Consider the following 19,565-nt stretch of genomic DNA (forward strand, 5'->3'; position numbering starts at 1 on the left):
TAGATTTGGCAAATCAAGACTGGGCATCCATGAAGTGCTGTGTGCCATCATCATCCACAGAATTGTATTCCAAAACAATCTGTAACTTCATAGTTCAGCATAACCCCCATTCTACCATCACCATCAAGCCAGGGTATCAACCTGGTTCAATGTGGAATGCAGAAAGGCATGCCAGGGACAGCACTTGACTCACCACTTGCATACTAAACAACCTAAGCAGTAAGCGATAGATCTAAGCCATTCCGTAAGTAACAGATCAGACCTAAGATCTTCAGCCCTGCAGTCATAAATGACATGGGCAATTAAACAACACATTGAAGTAGGAGGAGGCTTCATGAATTCTCCATCTTCAATGCGGAGAGAGTCCAGTGCATCAATGCAAAAAACAAAGCTGGAGCATTTGCAATAATTTTAACCGCCAAGTGAATGATTCAACCTGGGCTCCTTTGGAGGTCGAGGAGAAAGTGAGGACTGCAGATGCTGGAGATCAGAGCTGAAAATGTGTTGCTGGAAAAGCGCAGCAGGTCAGGCAGCATCCAAGGAACAGGAGAATCGACGTTTCGGGCATAGGCCCTTCTTCAGGAATCATGAAGAAGGGCTTCCTGATTCCTGAAGAAGGGCTTATGCCCGAAACGTCGATTCTCCTGTTCCTTGGATGCTGCCTGACCTGCTGTCCTTTGGAGGTCCCCAATAACACAGATGTCAGTCTTGAGTCAATTTGATTCACTCCATATGATATCTTTCTGCACCTCTAAATCGTGGCACTTCCTAGCATCGAACAAATACTATTGCCCTTCATGAACCAATCAGTTTCAAGGACTGAATACTGTTTCCCAATGGCCAAATGAAACTAGATGGATCAGAATTCTGGGTAATCCAAGATGGAGGACAAGAAAAAGATGCTTCTTTTTTGAGGCACTTTAAGTGTTGGAGGTGATTTCCTCGAATTCCAGGAGCAGCAATTACTGTTTGTATGTTGTTGCATTGTTTTGGAACTTTAGGGAAACAAGATCAAAACAACGGCACTTTTAAAATGAGGAAGACAGGGAAAAGGCAGGGACCACATGGTCAGTGAGGGAGAGAGAGAAAGAAACCTACACTGCTAACTGATACAGCAGTGAACCTGCACAGTTACTGCCTTTGCTGTTTGAGTTCATATATCTCTGGACACTGGAGTGCGTCCAGGAAAAATTAACTGCTAGCAAAATTCACAGCTGACCTTGGAGGAACCAGTGTGGGAGATCTCACAGCACAGAAACAGATAAGTGCACAGTTTTTAAGTGTAACCTCACTATAAGTCTACATTAGTGAATAGAGTGGATTCTTTCTTGATTATACGTTTTATTGAGATCTGTCGCTTGATTAAATTTTAAAAATATGAACCATAAGTCCTAAGTTAGCCTGGAGCATTGCTTTTTAGAACAAAAAGATGGGGCTATTTTCTGGGTCTCTAGATTGTGAAGGAGCAGAGATGTCCTTTAGTGGAGTGATATGCTCTTCCTGTCAGATGTGGGGGTTTAGGGAGAGTTTCCATGTTACTGAGGATTATGTCTGGTGGAAATGCCTTTGGTTGCGAATCCTATCAGATCGCAGGGATTGGTTGGAGTGGCAATCAGAAGCAATAAGGAATTTACAAGAGCAAGGGAGTGTGATGGGTGGCAGTGAAAGGAAGGGAGAATAGCCACAGAGACAGTCAGGTGGATGGCTTAACTCCAGGAAAGGTAAGAGGGATAGGCAGGTAGTGCAGGAGTCATCTGTGGCTATCCCCATTTCAAACAAGTATGCTGTTTTGGAAAATATAGGGGGTGATGGACTCTCATGGGAATGCAGCATGAACAGCCAAGTTTCTGGTATCGAGACTGGCCCTAAAGTAATGAGGGGTAAGTCAGGTTCCAAGCAATCGACTGTGATGGGGAATCTCTAGTCAGAGGCACAGACAGACATTTCTGTGGCCAGCAGCAAAAAATCAGAATGGTGTGTTGCCTCCCTGGTGCCAGGAAATTCAGAGAGGGTGCAGAATTATCTCAAAGGGGAGAGAGACCAGCAGGAAGTCATTGTACACATTGGAACTAATGACATAGGAAGGGTAAAGGATGACATTCTGAAGGCAGAATATAGAATGTTAGGCAGGAATTTAAAAAGGAAGTCCTTGAGATTGCTCCCAGTGCTATGAGCTAGTGAGGGTAGAAATAGGAAGATAGAGCAGATGAATGCGTGGCTGAGGAGCTGGTGCAGGGGAAAAGGGTTCACATTTTTGGATCATTGAAAACTCTTCTGGGGTAGAAGTGACCTGTAAAAGAAGGAAGGATTGCACCTGAACTGGAAGGGTCTAATATACTGGCGGAGAGATTTGCTAGAGCTGCTCGGGAGGATTTAAACTAGTAAGGTGAGAAGGTGGGACCCAGGGAAATATTGAGGAAAGAGATCAATGTGAGACTGGTACAGTTGGGAAAAGGAGCGAGTCAAACAGTCAGGGCAGGCTGGGACAAAGCAGAGAACAAGGTAGGACTGATAAATTAAACTGCATTTATTTCAATGCAAGAGGCCTAACAGGGAAGCCAGATGAATTCAGGGCATGGTTAGGTACATGGAACTGGGATATCATAGCAATTGCAGAAATGTGGCTCAGGGATGGATAGGACTGGCAGCTTAATGTTCCAGGATACAAATGCTATAGGAAGGGTAGAGGTGGGGTAGTGGTGGACGGCAAGAGAGGAGGGGGAGTGGTGTTTTAGATACGGGATAGCATTACTGTTCTACTTAAGGAGGATATTCCTGGGAATACATCCAGTGAAATTATTTGGATGGAACTGATAAATAAGAAAGGGATGATCACCGTATTGGAATGGTATTATAAACCTCCTAATAGTCAGCAGGACATTGAGAAACAAACTTGTAAGGAGATTTCAATTACTTGTAAGAATATAGGGTGGTTATGGTAGGGGATTTTAACTTTCCAAAAATAGACTGGGACTGCCATAGTGTTAAAGGTTTAGATAGAGAGGAATTTGTTAAGTGTGTACAAGACAATTTTCTGATTCAGTGGATATACCTACTAGAGAAGGTGCAAAACTTGACCTACTCTTGGAAAATAAGGCAGGGCAGGTGACTGAGGTGTCAGTAGGGGAGCACTTTGGGGCCAACGTCCAGAATTCTAGTAATTTTAAAATAGTGATGGAAAAGGATAGACGAGATCTAAAAGTTGAAGTTCCAAATTGGAGGAAGGCTAGTTTTGACGGTATTAGGCCAGGACTTCCAAAAGTTGATTGGGGGAAGATGTTCACAGGTAAAGGGATGGCTGGAAAATGGGAAGCCTTCAAAAATGAGGTGATAGTCCAGAGACAGTATATTCCTGTTAAGGTGAAAGGAAAGGCTGGGAGGTGTAGGGAAAGCTGGATGACTAGAGAAATTGGTTAAGGAAAAGAAAGAAGTCAGGTGTAGACAGGAGAGATCGAATGAATCCTTAGAAAAGTATAAAGGCAGTAGGAATATACTTAAGAGGGAAATCAGGAGGGCAAAAAGGGAATATGAGATAGCTTTGGCAAATTGAGTTAAGGAGAATCTAAAGGGATTTTATAAATACATGAAGGACAAAAGGGTAACTAGGGAGAGAATAAGGCCCCATAAAGATCAGCAAGGCAGCCTATGTGTGGAGCCGCAGGCGACAGTGGAGATACTAAATGAATATTTTGCATCAGTGTTTGCTGTGGAGAAGGACATGGAAGGTATAGAATGTGGGGAAATAGATGGTGACAGCTTGAAAAATATTCATATTCCAGAGGGGAGATGCTGGATGTCTTGAAATGTATAAAAGTGGATAAATCCCCAGGACCTGATCAGGTGTACCCTAGAACTCTGTGGGAAGCTAAGGAAGTGATTGCTGGGCCTCTTGCTGAGAGATATTTGTATCATTGATAGTCACAGATGATGTGCCAGAAGACTGGAGATTGGCTAACGTGGTGCCACTTAATAAGAAAGGTGGTAAGGAAAACCAGGGAACTATAGACCAGTGAGCCTGACATTGGTGATGGGCCAATTGTTGGAGGGAATTCTGAGGGACAGGATTTACATGTATTTGGAAAGGCAAGGACTGATTAGGGATAGTCAGCTTGGCTTTGTGCGTGGGAAACCATGTCTCACAAACTTTACTGAGTTTTTTGAAGAAGTAACAAGGAGGATTGATGAGGGCAGAGAGCCAGATGTGATATACAGTATATGGACTTCAGTAAGGCGTTCGACATGGTTACTCATGGAAGACTGGTTAGCAAGGTTAGATTCATGGAATACAAGGAGAAATAGCCAGAACTGGCTTAAAGGGAGAAGACGGAGGGTGGTGGTGGAGGATTGCTTTTCAGACTGGAGACCTCTGACCGGTGGAGTGCCACAAGGATCGGTGCTGGGTCCACTGCATTTAGTTATTTATATAAATGATTTGGATGTGAACATAGGAGGTATGGTTAGCAGGTTTACAAATGACACCAAAATTGGAGGTGTAGTGGACAGCGCAGAAAGTTACCTCAGAGTACAACGGGATCTTGATCAGATGGGCCAATGGGCTGAGGAGTAGCAGATGGAGTTTAATTTAGACAAGTGTGAGGTGCTGCATTTTGGAAAAGCAAATCTTAGCAGTACTTACACACTTAATGGTAAGGTCCTGGGAAGAGTTGCTGAACAAGGGGACCTTGGAGTGCAAGTTCATAGTTCCTTGAAAGTAGAGTCGCAGGTAGATAGGATAGTGTGAAGGCATTTGGTATGCTTCTCTTTATTGGTCAGAGCATTGAATATAGGAGTTGGGAGGTCATGTTGCAGTTGTACAGGACACTGGTTCAGCTACTTTTGGAATATTGCGTGCAATCTGGTCTCCTTTCTATCAGAAGGATGCTGTGAAACTTGAGAAGGTTCAGAGAAGATTTGCAAGGATGTTGCCAGGATTGAAAGATTTAAGCTATAGGGAGAGGCTGAATAGGCTGGGGTAGTTTTCCCTGGAGCATTGGAGGCTGAGGGGTGATCTTATAGAGGTTTATAAAATCATGAGGCATATGGATAGGATAAATAGACAAGGTCTTTTCCTTGGAGTGAACTAGAGGGCAGAGGATTAAGGTGAGAGGAGAAAGGTATAAAAGGTAACTTTTTCACATGGAGGGTGGTGCATGTATGGAATGAGCTGCCAGAGGAAGTGGTGGAGGCTGGTACAATTACAACATTTAAGAAGCATCTTAATGGGTATATGAATAAGAAGGGTTTAGAGGGATATGGGCCAAGTGCTAACAAATGGGACTAGGTTAGGATATCTGGTCGGCGTGGATATGTTGGATCTAAGGGTCTGTTACAATAATGTACATCTCTATGACTCTATGATGCTATGACCTGGCATCCACCTAGGCACCAGAAAAGAAAACAGCAGAAACAGCACTCTGCAAAGTCCAACTTACTAACATTTGTACTGATTTAAAGGCAAACTTGGTCCACAAACACTTCCATTGATTAAGTCACAGACTAAGGTAGTCAATATTCACTAACATTACAATTAATAGTGACCACTGCACACACTTCAAAGTGGATACAAATATTAGAGTTACTACTCTGTCAAGCAGTCTGATATGGCTGTGGAAATGTGCCTTTGAGGCTGCATTTGCCCAATTACAAATCCAGAAAGAATAGCCTCAAGGCGAAATGTCAGCTTCAGACAACCTTCAGGCAAAAAGACAACGAAGTTATTGAAACTATATGTTATTCACAACCAACCATATTCACTATTCGATAGGTGGACATGTATAGCCCTCAATTTCCTCATTAAAGTAGACATGGGTATCACATAGGAACTAGCAAATGCATTTTAACATCAATTCCCAAAACTCTTCCAGATTAATAAAGAAACTGAATACTGTATACCACACTGCACATAAAAAGCAGATACTAAATCCCTCTGCTTGTTCACACCCAGGAATGCCACATGCCTACTTAAAAATGAGGAACAAACCAAGACTGACGTCAGACTCCAAAAGAGAGTTGTTTCAAAAGCCACAGAGCTGACTACATGGTGATCCATCATGTGGCTAGAACTAAACTGAATGGGTCCATTAGAAATGGTGTTTATTTGAACAAGGCAGTAGAACGAGATACCTCAAATGATGTCAGAAGATGAGAACCTAGTTAATTTTTCTAATAGCGCAATCTTCATCAATCTGGACACAAATTGAGGATACTGGCAATTTCTCGTAGACAAGGACTTCAAATTGCTAACCATCTTCGTAACATAGTCTCTGGTCACTATCCATTTAGCCACTAAACCTTTGGTACCATGTCTGTCTTCAAGATTGGTCATCATCCATTGGACAATCTAGCTGATGGGATGGAAGACATTGTATGCCGCATGAATGACATTCTCATCCTTGGGTCAACTAAAGGCCAATATGATGTCAAGGTAAGGAGAATAATGTCCATTCTCTTGCCTTTCAGTTAGGTCATGGGAATGCCTCGGTATTGACCTATTTACGTTCTAAGGATGGCTTTACTCATCTTGGTTGACTATTATTCCTGACAGATCAAGACCCAGAAGCTCATTGGACACAAAAACATCTTTGAAGACCATATACTTTCCATGTATCCCAGACATCACCATCTCTGACAATGGGCCACAGTTTGTCAATGAATGTTTCCATTCTTATTCAGCCTCATATAGATTTGTCCACATGACAAACTCACCAAGGTACCCATAAGCTGTTGGTGAAGTTGAGACAGATATGTTTACAATTAAAATCTATCTTGTTTGGAATGAAGATTTTCATTTAAACCTCCATAACCACTACCTCACAAGCATTATTGAATGGCTTCATCCCACACCACACCATTTTTTGATGGGCTGTAGGTTGTAAACCAAACTTTTCTTCCTTTCCCATGTACTCATGCTAAATGTCATGTGCAAACATGACAGAAGAACATTATAGGATATACCAAGCTTCTCCCTTCAACAGAGGGCTCATGACCAGTCCACATTGGAGAGGAGAGTACAGGTGTGACTCAGAGATCCATGCTACAAGTGCACCAAGCGTATTAGGCTCCAGCAAATGATATAATTCTTTGTCTAAACACTAAGTGGTGTTGTTCAGAGGCACAGCGTGTCTTGATGTCACTGAAAGAAAAGCAGATAACCAGATTGCTGCACAGTCTGATCCACAGATGCAAACAATGACAACACAACCACTAACCATTGAGACAAGAATTGAGGACCCTCAAAAACTGTTTGGTGTGCATTAACATTCCATAATCTCCAAAAGAACATCCCACAAATTTAGCAAAATTGGTGAAACCATCATGCAGGCTGTCCCTGTCAAATGGGAGATGTCCAAGATGCGTTACTAGTATAAACAGTCAGTGAAGAGAAAGACTTGAGTTGATATATATTTTCCCTTTCTGTATTAATTATTACTTCTGCATAGTAGGTATGTATTATGATGATAGGTCAGAATCCCAAAATATTGTTAACATTTCTACCCCTTAAGTGCAAAATATCTTTTTTAAAAGCGGACTGTTTCAGAGGAAAAGTAACTGCACGTGTCAATATAATGGCTGGCTAGTAAACACTTTGTGACAGCCTGATGGGATGTAACACTTAAAGGTGTCAAAGCAGCTTCAGGCAGACTGGACTAGGAACAAATTACTGCAGATGCTGGAATCTGTACTGAATACAAAAAATGCAGCAGGTTAGGCAGCATCCGTGGAGAGGGAGCAAGCTAATGTTTTGCATCAGATGAAAAGTCATCTGGACTCAAAACATTAGGTTGCTCTCTCTCCACGGATGCTGCCTGACCCACTGTGATTTCCAGCATTTTTTGTTTGCAGTTCAAACAGACTAGACTGTGATCTCTTTGACAGCAAAACTAATGATGGGCTGATAACACCCTGCTCAATGGCATTCCACCTCTGCAGATTAGGTCCCAAATTGCAGGCCCATTTTGTACCTTTCTTTTTGAAAAATACAAAGGAATGGTGGTTTTAAAAGTAAGTCAGTTTCAACTCTACTGCCGTGTGCTCGGGCAACTGACCAATCTCTTGTGTACCAGCCTGGGTTTGGACCTCATTGCTGGAATTCAATCATTACAGAATCTTAAACAATCCTTTGAAAGGAGAATGTCTTCTTTTAAAATTCACCTTTGTTGTAACCAATTGAAATGGTGAGTGAATGAAGAAGGGGAGCCAATTCATCCCTCCTCACCTGGCAGCTTAACAGTTTGGGATGTTCTGCCTGAAACTGTGATGTATTGGAGAACCTCACCTAGATTCCAGTCGAAACAGAATGGAATCAGATCACATTGAACTGGGACCTGTGTTCCAGCTATCCTCTCTTATGTTACCTTGTATTCGGTTATGTTCAATAAAACCTGTTAATATTCAGACACCTGAGTGTGGATCTGATCATACTGCAGGGAGCACTCATAATTTGACAGAAATGAACATGGTTGCTCAGACCTTTGAGTATAGGAGCGAACATCATGTTGAGGATATGGGTGACATCACTTTTGTAGTGTGTGTTCAGTTCTGGTGCCTTATTAGAGGAAAAATATTATTAAACAGGAGAGAGTTCAGAAAAGGTTTACCAGGATGTTGCTAGGTATGGGGGTTTGAGTTATAAGGAGAGGCTGGATTGGCTGGGACTTCTTTCATTGGAGCAGAGGAGGTTGAGGGGTTACTTTTATAGAGGTGTATAAAATCATGAGGGGTATAGGTAAGGTGAACAACAAGTATCTTTTCCCTAAGATGGGGGATTTCAAGACAAAGGGGCATATTTAAGGGGAGAGGAGAAAGATTTAAAAAAGACATGATGGGCAACCTTCTTGCACAGAGAGTGGTTCGTGTGTGGAATAAACTTCCCAAGAAAGTAGTGGATGTGGGTACAGTTATAAGGTTTAAAAGATATTTGGATAAGTCCATGAATAGGAAATGCTTGGAGGGATATGGCCCAAGCTCAGGCAGGTGGGACTAATTTAGTTTAGGATTATGGTTGGCGTGGACTGGTTGGATCGAAAGGTCTGTTCTGTGCTGTATGACTCTATGACTCTGTGCATTAATAGCTCCTACTGCCCATTAACCACAGTCAAGGGTCCAAAGCAAATGAGATTTTGTGAACATCTTTATATTAAGTGGAAGATTGATGTATTAAAATTCAAATGTACTGGGTAGGTTGGGAGATAAGTGGCTCTGGCATTGAACACCTTGTAGGTCTCAGCAGGGTAGGGCAAATGCTAAAGCAGTGACCTTACAGTGGTGAATGTTAAACTCGCTGAAATCAGGCCAAGTTAATCTCATGGGATATCCTGAAGTTGGTCCTATTAGTGATTCATGGCAAGCTCCCAACCCGAATTAAGTTGATTTGTAGGAGCTCGGTTGTCAGCAGGAGGCAGGAAATAGTATGCAGCAACAGCTCTTAAAGGCTTCAGCTGCTATTTAAAGCAGCTGCTCCTGTTGCTTGGAACGAATAGAGAAATACAAAGATCACCTGTTGTTTTTGAGGCCTGTTTAGAAGGATTCGTGGAAGAAGTGCAGCAAAGCTAGTTTTCCTGGAAAAACTAAGAGAGGACTGTCGGAAAAAATGGAACCACAAAGATTTGGACGCCATAGCATATAATGAGGGAAAGGTTGGGCCAAGCTTGATGAGTCAGTTGTCCACTATTTTTGAGTTAATTAATAATATTTATAAGGAGAGTTCTGATGTAGGTTACAAATCTGAAATATTAGTAATGAATGAAAGCAGACAGTTCTGCACATCTAGCCAGTATCTATAAATCATGGACAAGTTACATACGAATTCAAACTTCTTTAAACTACTGAGGAAGGTTTCATATAAATGCTTTTGATTATGAAATTATGAAAAAGTACTGATCAAATATCTAGCATCTGCAGTCCTCACTTTCTCCTGATCTAATATCTTGCCCTGTTGTGCCTGTAAAGGGCATTTCTAATTCAACAAATGCACTAAAAACTAATTTGGGTTTCTCATTTAAAAAACCCACTCAGCTGATAAAATGTTGATATTCCGTGTTGCAAATGCAGAGTCATCTGGCAGCACGTAGAAATTTCAAGATGGATGGAATTTGCCTCTCATGGAAAATCATCCTTCAGTGAATTGACCCAACTCCCAATTCCCACTATACGTTCCGAGAGGGTGAAATTTTGTGCTGTGCATGCTAAAGATGAAAACCTACAGCTGGGGATGATTAGAAAGGAGGATATTAATACAGTTTTCATTTTAATTGCTGTTTTAAAGTTGACATACACTTAGCAAGCTATTATTAGTTGAACTTTGATCACAATTCAGCAAAATAAGTTTGAAAACTAAAAATCTTCAAAGTTCTTTGAAAATTATTTTGTGCAATTATGAACAAGTGTTTGTACTAAATTAAGTATTTTTAGAATTGGAAATAAGTATTTGAAAAATCTGGATATTTAACATAAGTTCTACTTCCTAAATATGGTTTATATTTGCCATTAGACTTTCCTCGTCCAATATATTTATCAAGATTGCAACTTCACAGAAATACATTGAATTCAAATGAGCTTGCCAACTTCAACAGCAATTCAAAAGCCTGGATTTAGTCTAATTGACTCCCAACCTGGGAGAAGTTAAGATTGAAATACAATGAAGTTAATTGACCTGAAACATTAAAAATTGGTAATTAACTTATAACAATAATTGAAGTCATTCATGATGTGACTCTAGACAAACAGTTGTTATATGCTATGGATGTTAAACACGCTCAGTAACAAGAGCATGGTGGGCAAATTACACACTGATTTAATGATGTGTAAATTCCACCATCCAAGATCCATTCTTATACTTTTCCTTCGTGTATGAATGACCATTTTACTTACTCAGAGGCCACCTGAGTTTGTTTGTGAACAACATTTCAATTGTTGTGTGACAAATCAATGTCCAAATCATAATTTCAAAAAGAACTGCAAACACTTGACAAAAATTATTTTCTACTACCATCAAAACACATAAGGCATAGGTCATTGAAAGAATGTTCTGTCAGTCAGCCAATACTCTGTGACCAATTTTCTTGTCACTAATAAATGAAGTGGCTTTGAAAATATGTTGGCTTTGTTAATTTTACCAATTAAAATAAGCCCCACAGGCATAAATCTGGTTATACTAAAGGAAAGAGATTAATATAAGTAATTAATGAGATAGTCTCTTTTCTTGTGGTTCCTGCCAGGAAGTGGTCTACCTACTGCTGGCATCGGGTTCCATGGGAACGGGCAATGTAAATCTGGTCTGAAAGCTTACTTCAGGTAACTGTGCTACTGAGTGATGTTAATCAGTGCATGACGCACTTTCCAAATAGCACAGTAGCAGAAATGGATTTTCAGTCAGCCCAAAGAGGTTTTGGCCACCAACATTTAAGAAATGGAAATTTTTTATCAGCCACTGAAACTATGGGATCAAATGCCGCAAGGACAAACTTAAAAAGCTAGGATTGCTGCTAAGTAGAACGAGAAAGTATGTAGGATAAGCTTTTGTGCTTTAGGTTTTTAATATCCCCCTCAAGGAACAAAAGTGGGCTTCGGTCTAGCTTTTCTATGAATAATAAAAGTTGAGACTTACTTCATCGAGATTGGATTACAAATCCAATCTTGCATCCACATGTCTATCACACTTTAGATCCCATACTTGTTAGTTTGCTCTAGTTCTTATTAAACAGCACAACCACTGCATTACCTTAAACAATGATAGTAGATAGAAAAAAAGATTTCAATAGTAAACTCACAGACTGCAGGACTCTAGATTCAGAGGTGTCAATCATAAACAGATACCAACTATTGAGTTGTTTTAATTAAACCCCTGTCTGTTAGGTAACACAAAAAAAACTCTGATTTTGTCTTGTTGAAGGATAAATATCATATTGCCAATTTATCTATACAAATTCTGACTGACCTGTTGTGCATTTGCAGCACATTTTTTTATATTCTATTTCTCATCTTTTCCGTCTCCCATGGTGGAAAATCAACCAATTCTTCTTAGTTGCAAATTTTCTGAACACAAAAAATACCCCTTGTCTTAACCTGCTGTTTTAGTTTCCCGAGAACATTTTGCACTGTGCTCATCCACTCCTGTTTTTAAGTGAGCTGTTCTTGACTCCAATACCTTCATTATTTCTTGACCCTTCACCTGCTGCTAACTCATGTGCCTTGCTGCAATTATAAACCGCAGATGTTTGCATCACAAGAAGAGCGTCATTCAACTCTTCATGTCTTTACTAACCTCTTTGCTAAAGCAAGTCAATATTCATCCCACTGTCCTGCTCTCGCCATGTATCTCTTTTTGCTTCAAATAATTAAAATTCCCTGAAAAGGTGAAATAAATTCTCTTTGTTTTAAAAAAAATGTATTTACGGGATGAGGATGCTGCTGCCTAGACTGACATTTATTGCTCATCACTAATGCCCAGAGGGCATTTAAGAGTCAACCACATTGTTGGGGATCTGGAGTCACGTACAGACCAGACCAGGTAAGGACTGTAGTGAGTCAGATGGATTTTTCCAACAATTGATAATGGATTCATGCTCATCATTAGAGTTTAATTCCAGATTTTTTAAAAAATGAATTCAATCGCCACCATCCCCCATGGAGGGATTCAGACTCAGGTCCCCAGAACTTCAGCAGGGTATCTGGATTAACAGTCCAGCAATAATTCCATTACGCCATTGACTCCTGCCTTGATGATTCCCTGTGGCAAATTATTCCCATTATCAAAAATTATCTGCATAAAGAAATTCCTTCTAGTTTCTCTCATTGTTCTTTTCATAATAATGCTAATAATGTTAAACTGATGAACAAAATTCCATCAGACTTAGATAAGGTAGATCAGGAAACTGTCATTCCATTTGCTGATTGTGCAATAACTATACATTTTAAAATTTTGAGCAAGAGATGTTAGGTCACTGTGAGGAAAAGCTTCTTTACAATAGAATAGTAATGGTCTGGACTTTGTTACCCAGGAGGTAGATGAGAACAAAAACAATGAATGATTCCAGAAGATGAACATTTCAGAAGAAAATCATTCCACAATCACTGCAAATAAATTTTAAACACAAAGATAGAATGCCTCTGGTTGCTTCATATGATATCTCTAGGTTATCCAAATCTCATACCCCAAAATTACTAATTTAAGAACCTGTCTTCTAAGATGAACTCCATGCTCTTTCCAAAGCCTGTATATTAGAATCTGCCAAATGCTGGGCTTGATTTTGATAGATGATGGTTGATTTTGTCATTCAGCATAATTTGATTGGACAGGTTACTTCATAAGATAGCAAAACCTCGGAACTGAATAGTGATATGTGTTTTTAGCAACTGTGGGATCCTAGAGTTCACTTTTTTTTTCAGACTTACCACACCTGAGTTGTCCAGAAGCTAGGGCAAAGTAATCAACTAGAATTTGAATGTTACTGAAACATGGGCTAGGAGAGCACAATAGTTTGTGAGCAAAAGTTCACTCAGCAAGTGTTCACTAACAGTTAGGAAAGTTGAAGAGATTGCTGTTTGTCCTGAATTGTATGTGTAATGCTGAGTCAAAGTCATTGAGTGTGTTCTAAGCATGGCTGAGAATTATAGAAAACATAGCTGCAGCAAAATACAGACTTATTTGGTGCCATTTGTGACAGGAAAGACATCTGAAGATGTACCATTTTGCATCATGCTGGTCACGATGCTGTCGTAAAATGAACGGATATCATTGATCATCTTTTCAACACAGTCGTATTTGTGCAAAACTTTCCAAGACGCTTTCCCAGTTCATTGTGTCCCAAGCCTTGATAAGGTCTGTATAAAAGTCATTTTCTCAATTTACAGGACTTTTCTTAAATTCACAGCACTGCAAAGATCATGCCTACTGTTTCCTGACCTGAGCTGAAGCCACACTATGATTCTGGATACACACTCAGTGAGGTAAATGATCTTCTGATTAGAAAGTTTGTAAGAAGTCATCCTATTATAGAATCCTTAGGCCATTCAGCCCGTTGAATCCATACCGACCCTCCGTAGAGCACCCCACCTAGACCCACCCCCTAACCTTTCCCTGTATTACTGATGATTGCCAAAAATGGATCAGCTTCCTATCCACTTATGACTTATTGAGTCATCTATGTTGTCTTGGAGCACGGTGCCCTGATTCTAGACTAGGCAGAAGAAATTCATAAGTTTTTTAATGTGTGACATTAAAACATTATTTGAAGAATTCCTCAGGTAATATTCTATGCCTAACCACTTTCAGCTTCTTTGTCAATAAACATTTTCTACTATCAACATCCAACTGTTACCATTGATTATGAATACAAGAAAAGGACAGAGGCTGGGAAATCTGTGACAAATACTCATCTCCTGATTCTTCTAAGTCTATCCACTGTTTACAAGGCACTAGTCAGGAAACTCTCAATTTGCTTGGATGAATGCAGCTTCAACAAAGTTCAAGGAGCTTGACATTATCCACGACATTAAAAAAAATCTGCTCGATTGCTAACCCATCCACCACATTCAACATGCACTCCTCCACCACTGCTGCAGGGTGGCAATACTGTGTACCACATTCTGGATGCATTGGAGCAACTCGCCAAAGCACCTTTGACTGAACCTACCAAACCTGCAACTATTACAGCCGAGGAAGACAGGAACAGCAAGTTCATGGGAACATTACCATCCACGATCTCCTGTCTAGGTCACTGCACCACCATCATTCCTTTGCTGTTGCTCAGTCAAAAGTCTGGTACACCGAGCAGCATTATGGGTATACCTACACCAAATGGACTATCGTGTTTCAAGAAGACAGCTCACCATCAGCTGCTCAAGGACAATTAAGGTTAGTCAAAAATCACTGGCAGAACTAATGAACCCTAAATTCTATGAAAGAATGAAAACAAAATCATTCTTTCATACTTGAATACTTCGGGTGATGTATCATCATCTCCTGGTGTTTTATGCATAGAAGATTGCCTTATGGTCTTCATGAATTCTGCTTGAGAAGGAGTGACAGCAAGCTCTTTATTCTTTCATGGAATTAGCTGTTGCTGGTTGGGTCAGCATTTATTGCCCATCTCTACATGTCCTTGAAGATAGTAATGAGCTTTCGTGTTAAACCGCAGCAGTCCATGTGCTACAGATAGGCCCACAACATTGTCAGGAAGGAGGATCGAGGATTTTGACCCAGCGGCAATGAAGGAACAGCAGTATACCTCCAAGATATGTTATGGGTCTTTGGTGGTGAAACGGTGGGTGGTGGTGTTCCCATGTATTTGCTGCCCTGATGGAAGATGGTTATGGTTTATATTTTATTCATGCAAGGCATATGGGTGTCACTGGCTGGACCATCTATTACACATCCCTGGTTGCATTTGAACTGAATAGCTTGCAAGGCTATTTCAGAGGGCAGTCTGTGTGGAATTTGTACGTTCTCCCCATGTCTGAGTGGCTTTCTTCAAGGTGCTCTGATTTCCTTCCACAAACCAAAAATGTACAGGCTAGATGGATTAGCCACAGGAAATGCAGGGTCACAGATATAGGGTGGGGAGGGGGTGTGGGTGGGTCTGGATAGAATGCTGTTTGGAGGGTTGGTGTGCACTTGATTGGCTGAATGGCCTGCTTCCACACTGTAGGGATTCTATGATTCCTTTCCAAAAGATATTAGTAACCTAGTGGAGGTTTTACAACAATTAAAAATGGCGATTGTTGGACATCTAATTCCTGATTTAGATTGAAGTCAAATTCCAACTTCTGTGAATGGATTTGAATTTAAGTCCTTGGAACATCATTCGGGTCTCTGAGTTACTAGTCTAAAAACAATAACGCTATGCCAACCTGGTTCTAGATCAATCGGGGAAGCATCCTACCTGCATCTATCCATTTATTATCTTATAAGTTTCAATGAGATCACCTCTCATTGAGTTTTCCCAATCTCTCTTCATCAAATAATTCCATAATGCCAGGAACAAGTCTGGTGAACCTTCATTGCACTCTCTGTATAGAAGTAAGATCTCTCCTGCGATAAAGAGACCAAAACTATTCCCCACTACTCCAGATGCAGAATTCCTACGCAACTGAAGGTCCTTCACTTCTCCTGCACTCAAATTGTCTTGCAAAAAAGATTAACATTCCATTAGCCTTTCTAGGTAGCTTACTGTATCTGCATATTAGCTTTTCATGATTTATTAACAAGGACAATGACTTATGTACCTTTTTACTCTTACACTTTCCAACCTCTCACCGTTGAAGAAATAATCTGCACATCTGTTTTGCCTGCCAAAGATGATAAGCTCACATTTTGCCACATTACATTCCATCTGCCACGTTCTTACCCATTTCCTAAGCCTGCCCAAATCCTCCCGAATTCACTTTACATTTTCTTCACAATGCACATTCCTACTTGGTTTTGTACAATCTGCAAATATGGAAATATTACATGTGGTCCCCAATTCCAAATCATTGATATATTGTAAGGTTCAAGTATTGATCCTTGTGGTCCCCAGCTAGTTAGAGCTCGCCAATGTGAAAATAATCCATTTATCACAGCTCTCTGTTTTCTGTCTGTTAACCAATTATTCATCATGCCAGTAGATTGCCTGCCTTGTGTCCCAGTGCTTTAATTTTTCTATTCAATCTCCTGTGGGAGACTTGAGTAAAATCTAAAAATTTGATTTGATTATTATTGTCACATGTACTGAGATATAGTGAAAAGTATTATATTACATGCTAATCCGTCAAATCACACTTTATGTGAGTACATCAGGGTAATAGAACAGAATGCAGAATATAGTGTTACAGCTACAGAGAAGGTACAAAGGAAGATCAGCTCTAATATATAAGAGGTCCATCCTTAAGTCTGATAACAGCGGGGAAGAAGCTAATCTTAAATCTGTTGGCATGTGTTTTCAAGCTTTTGTATCTTCTGCCTGATGGAAGAGTCAAAAAGGGTGATGTTGGAAAATCTCAGACCGTTAGGCACCATCCAAGGAGCAGGAGAATTGTCGTTTCAAGCATAAGCTCTTCATCAGGAATCTGAGCTGTGCTTCTCCAGCGCCACTCTTTTTGACTCTGATCTGCAGCATCTGTAGTACTCACTTTCACCCTGCCTGATGGAAGAGAGTGGAAGAAATTATAACCAGGTAGGAGGGTTTTTTGACTATGTTGGCTGTTTTTCCGAGCAAGTGGCAAATGTAGATGGAATCAATGGAAGGAAGGCTGGTTTTCATGACGGACAAGGCTGTGATCCCAACTCTCTATAATTGCTTGTGGTCTTGGGCAGAGCAGTTCCCCTCTCAAGCTGTGATGATTCCGGATAGGATGTTTTCCATGGTGCACCTATAGAAAATAGTGAGAATCATTGTGGACGTGCCAAATTTCATTAGCCTCTGAGGAATTAGAGTCATACTTGGTGTGCATTCTTGACTGTAGCATCGAAGTCGACGGACCAGGATAGATTGTTGGTGACTCTTACTCTTAGGAACTTGAAGTTTTCAAACATCTAGACCTCAGCACCATTGATATAGACTGGACAGTTTCTTCCATTCCGCTCCCTGAAATAAATGACCAATTGCTTCATTTTGCCAAAATTGAGGAAGAGATTGTTATCTTCACACCATGCCACCAAGCTATCTATCTCCTTCCTAAACTCAGTCTCATCATTGTTTGAGATCTGATCCACTAAGGTGGGGTCTTCAGCAAATTTGTAAATGGTACTAGTGCTGAATTTGGCCACACAGTTGTGAGTGTATACAGAGTATAGTGAAGGGTAGAATAGGCTGCCTTGCGGGACACCAGTGTTGAAGGTTATTGTGGAAGAGGTGTTGTTGTCTATCCTTCCTGATTCTGGTCAGTGGGCCAGAAGGTTGAAGATCCAGTTGCGGAGAAGGGACCAGAGTCCTTGGTCTCAGAGATTGAAGATGTTTGGTTGGAATAATAATGTTGAAGTTGGAGCTAAAGTCAATAAATAGGAGTCCACGTTATCCATATGTTCCAGGAATAAGTGTAGGGCCAGGGAGACGATGTCTGCTATGATCCGTTGTTACAGTAGCGAATTATAGTGGATCAAGGCAATCTGGGAGGCTGGAGTTGACAAAAGCCATGACTAACCTCTCAAAGCACTTCATAATGATGGATGTCAGAGCCATTAGTAGACATTGGTAATCATTAAGGCACATTGTCTGATTTTTCTTTGGCACTGAGATAGTGATCTTCTTGAAGCAGATGGGAACCTCACTTTGTAGTTGGAGAGCTTAAAGATTTCTGCAAATACCCCAGCCAGCCAGTCTGTGCAGGATCAGAGTGCACAGCCGGGGACTCTATCTGGACCAGTCACTTTTCCTGGGTTCACTCTCAAGAAGGTCAATCTGACATCTGCAGTGGTGACTGTGGGTACAGGTGTACTTGAGACTGGTTGGGCAGGTGACATCATTTCACTGACCTTCTGTTTAAAACAACCAGAGAATGCACTGAGCTCATTGGGGATGAATTATGTTCGTGATTCTGCTTGACCTTGCTTTGTTCCTCATTATGTTGTGTAAGCCTTCCCACAATGAACATGTATTTGTGTGATTAGTCTGGGACTTTAGTTTGGTCTGGCATTGTCTTTTGGCATCCTTGATGGCTTTGTAATTATCGTGCCTAGATTTCCTTTATAGATCAGTGATACCCGACTTGAACACCTTAGACCTGGATTTCAATCAGGAATGGATCTTTCGGTTCATCCATGTTTCCAGCTGGGGAATACTTGAATTAACTTCTTTGGCACGCAGTCCTCTACACACTTATTGAAGAAATCTGTGATGGTATTGACATCCTCACTTAGGCTGGCTGCTGAGTTCTTGAATATGGACTAGTCCACTAACTCATGTAACAGCCCGTGTGTTACCTCAGACCAGCACTGTATAACTTCCTGAGCTGATCGTTATGCTTCAGTTTCTGCTTTTAAGCTGGGAGAAGGTGCACAGCCTTATGGTCTGATATACCAAAATGCGAGCAGGGAATAGAGTGGTAGAGATCTTTGATGGTTATGTTCCTATGGTGGAACAGGAGATGTGTTGGTGGTATCTTGGTTGCACAGTCTGGTTGAAGTGCCTGGCTATGATGAACAAGAACTCGGGGTATTCAATATTAAGGCAATTTGTGGTGGTGTATATTTCATCAAGTGCATTCTTCATGTCTGCATGGTGTAGGGTGTAAACTGCTGTCAGGATGGCAGAATTAAACTCCCAGGGCAGGTGATAGGGATGACACTTCACCATTAGATTGTTAAAATTCCGAGTATACCATATCAATTGGCTTTCTTTTTTCAATTTTGATAATAATATCTTCAAAAAGCTCCAAGTTTGTCAAACGTGATTTCCCATTCACAAATCCATGCCATCCAAGTTAATATCTTAACGGTTTAGGGAAATCAATAGTTGCTGTTGTTTGTAGTATGTCCAGCTTCATAAGCTTGTCAGTTTCAACTGGTATGTTAGTATAGAGTCATAGAGTCATGCAGCATGGAAACAATACCTTCAGTCCAAGTTGTCCCCGCTTTTTGAACTTCCTAA

This window comes from Chiloscyllium plagiosum, unplaced genomic scaffold, assembly GCF_037043375.1.
Source record: "Chiloscyllium plagiosum isolate Xiang-an unplaced genomic scaffold, Cpla_swu_hap1 HiC_scaffold_4, whole genome shotgun sequence".
In the NCBI taxonomy this organism is placed as follows: domain Eukaryota; kingdom Metazoa; phylum Chordata; class Chondrichthyes; order Orectolobiformes; family Hemiscylliidae; genus Chiloscyllium; species Chiloscyllium plagiosum.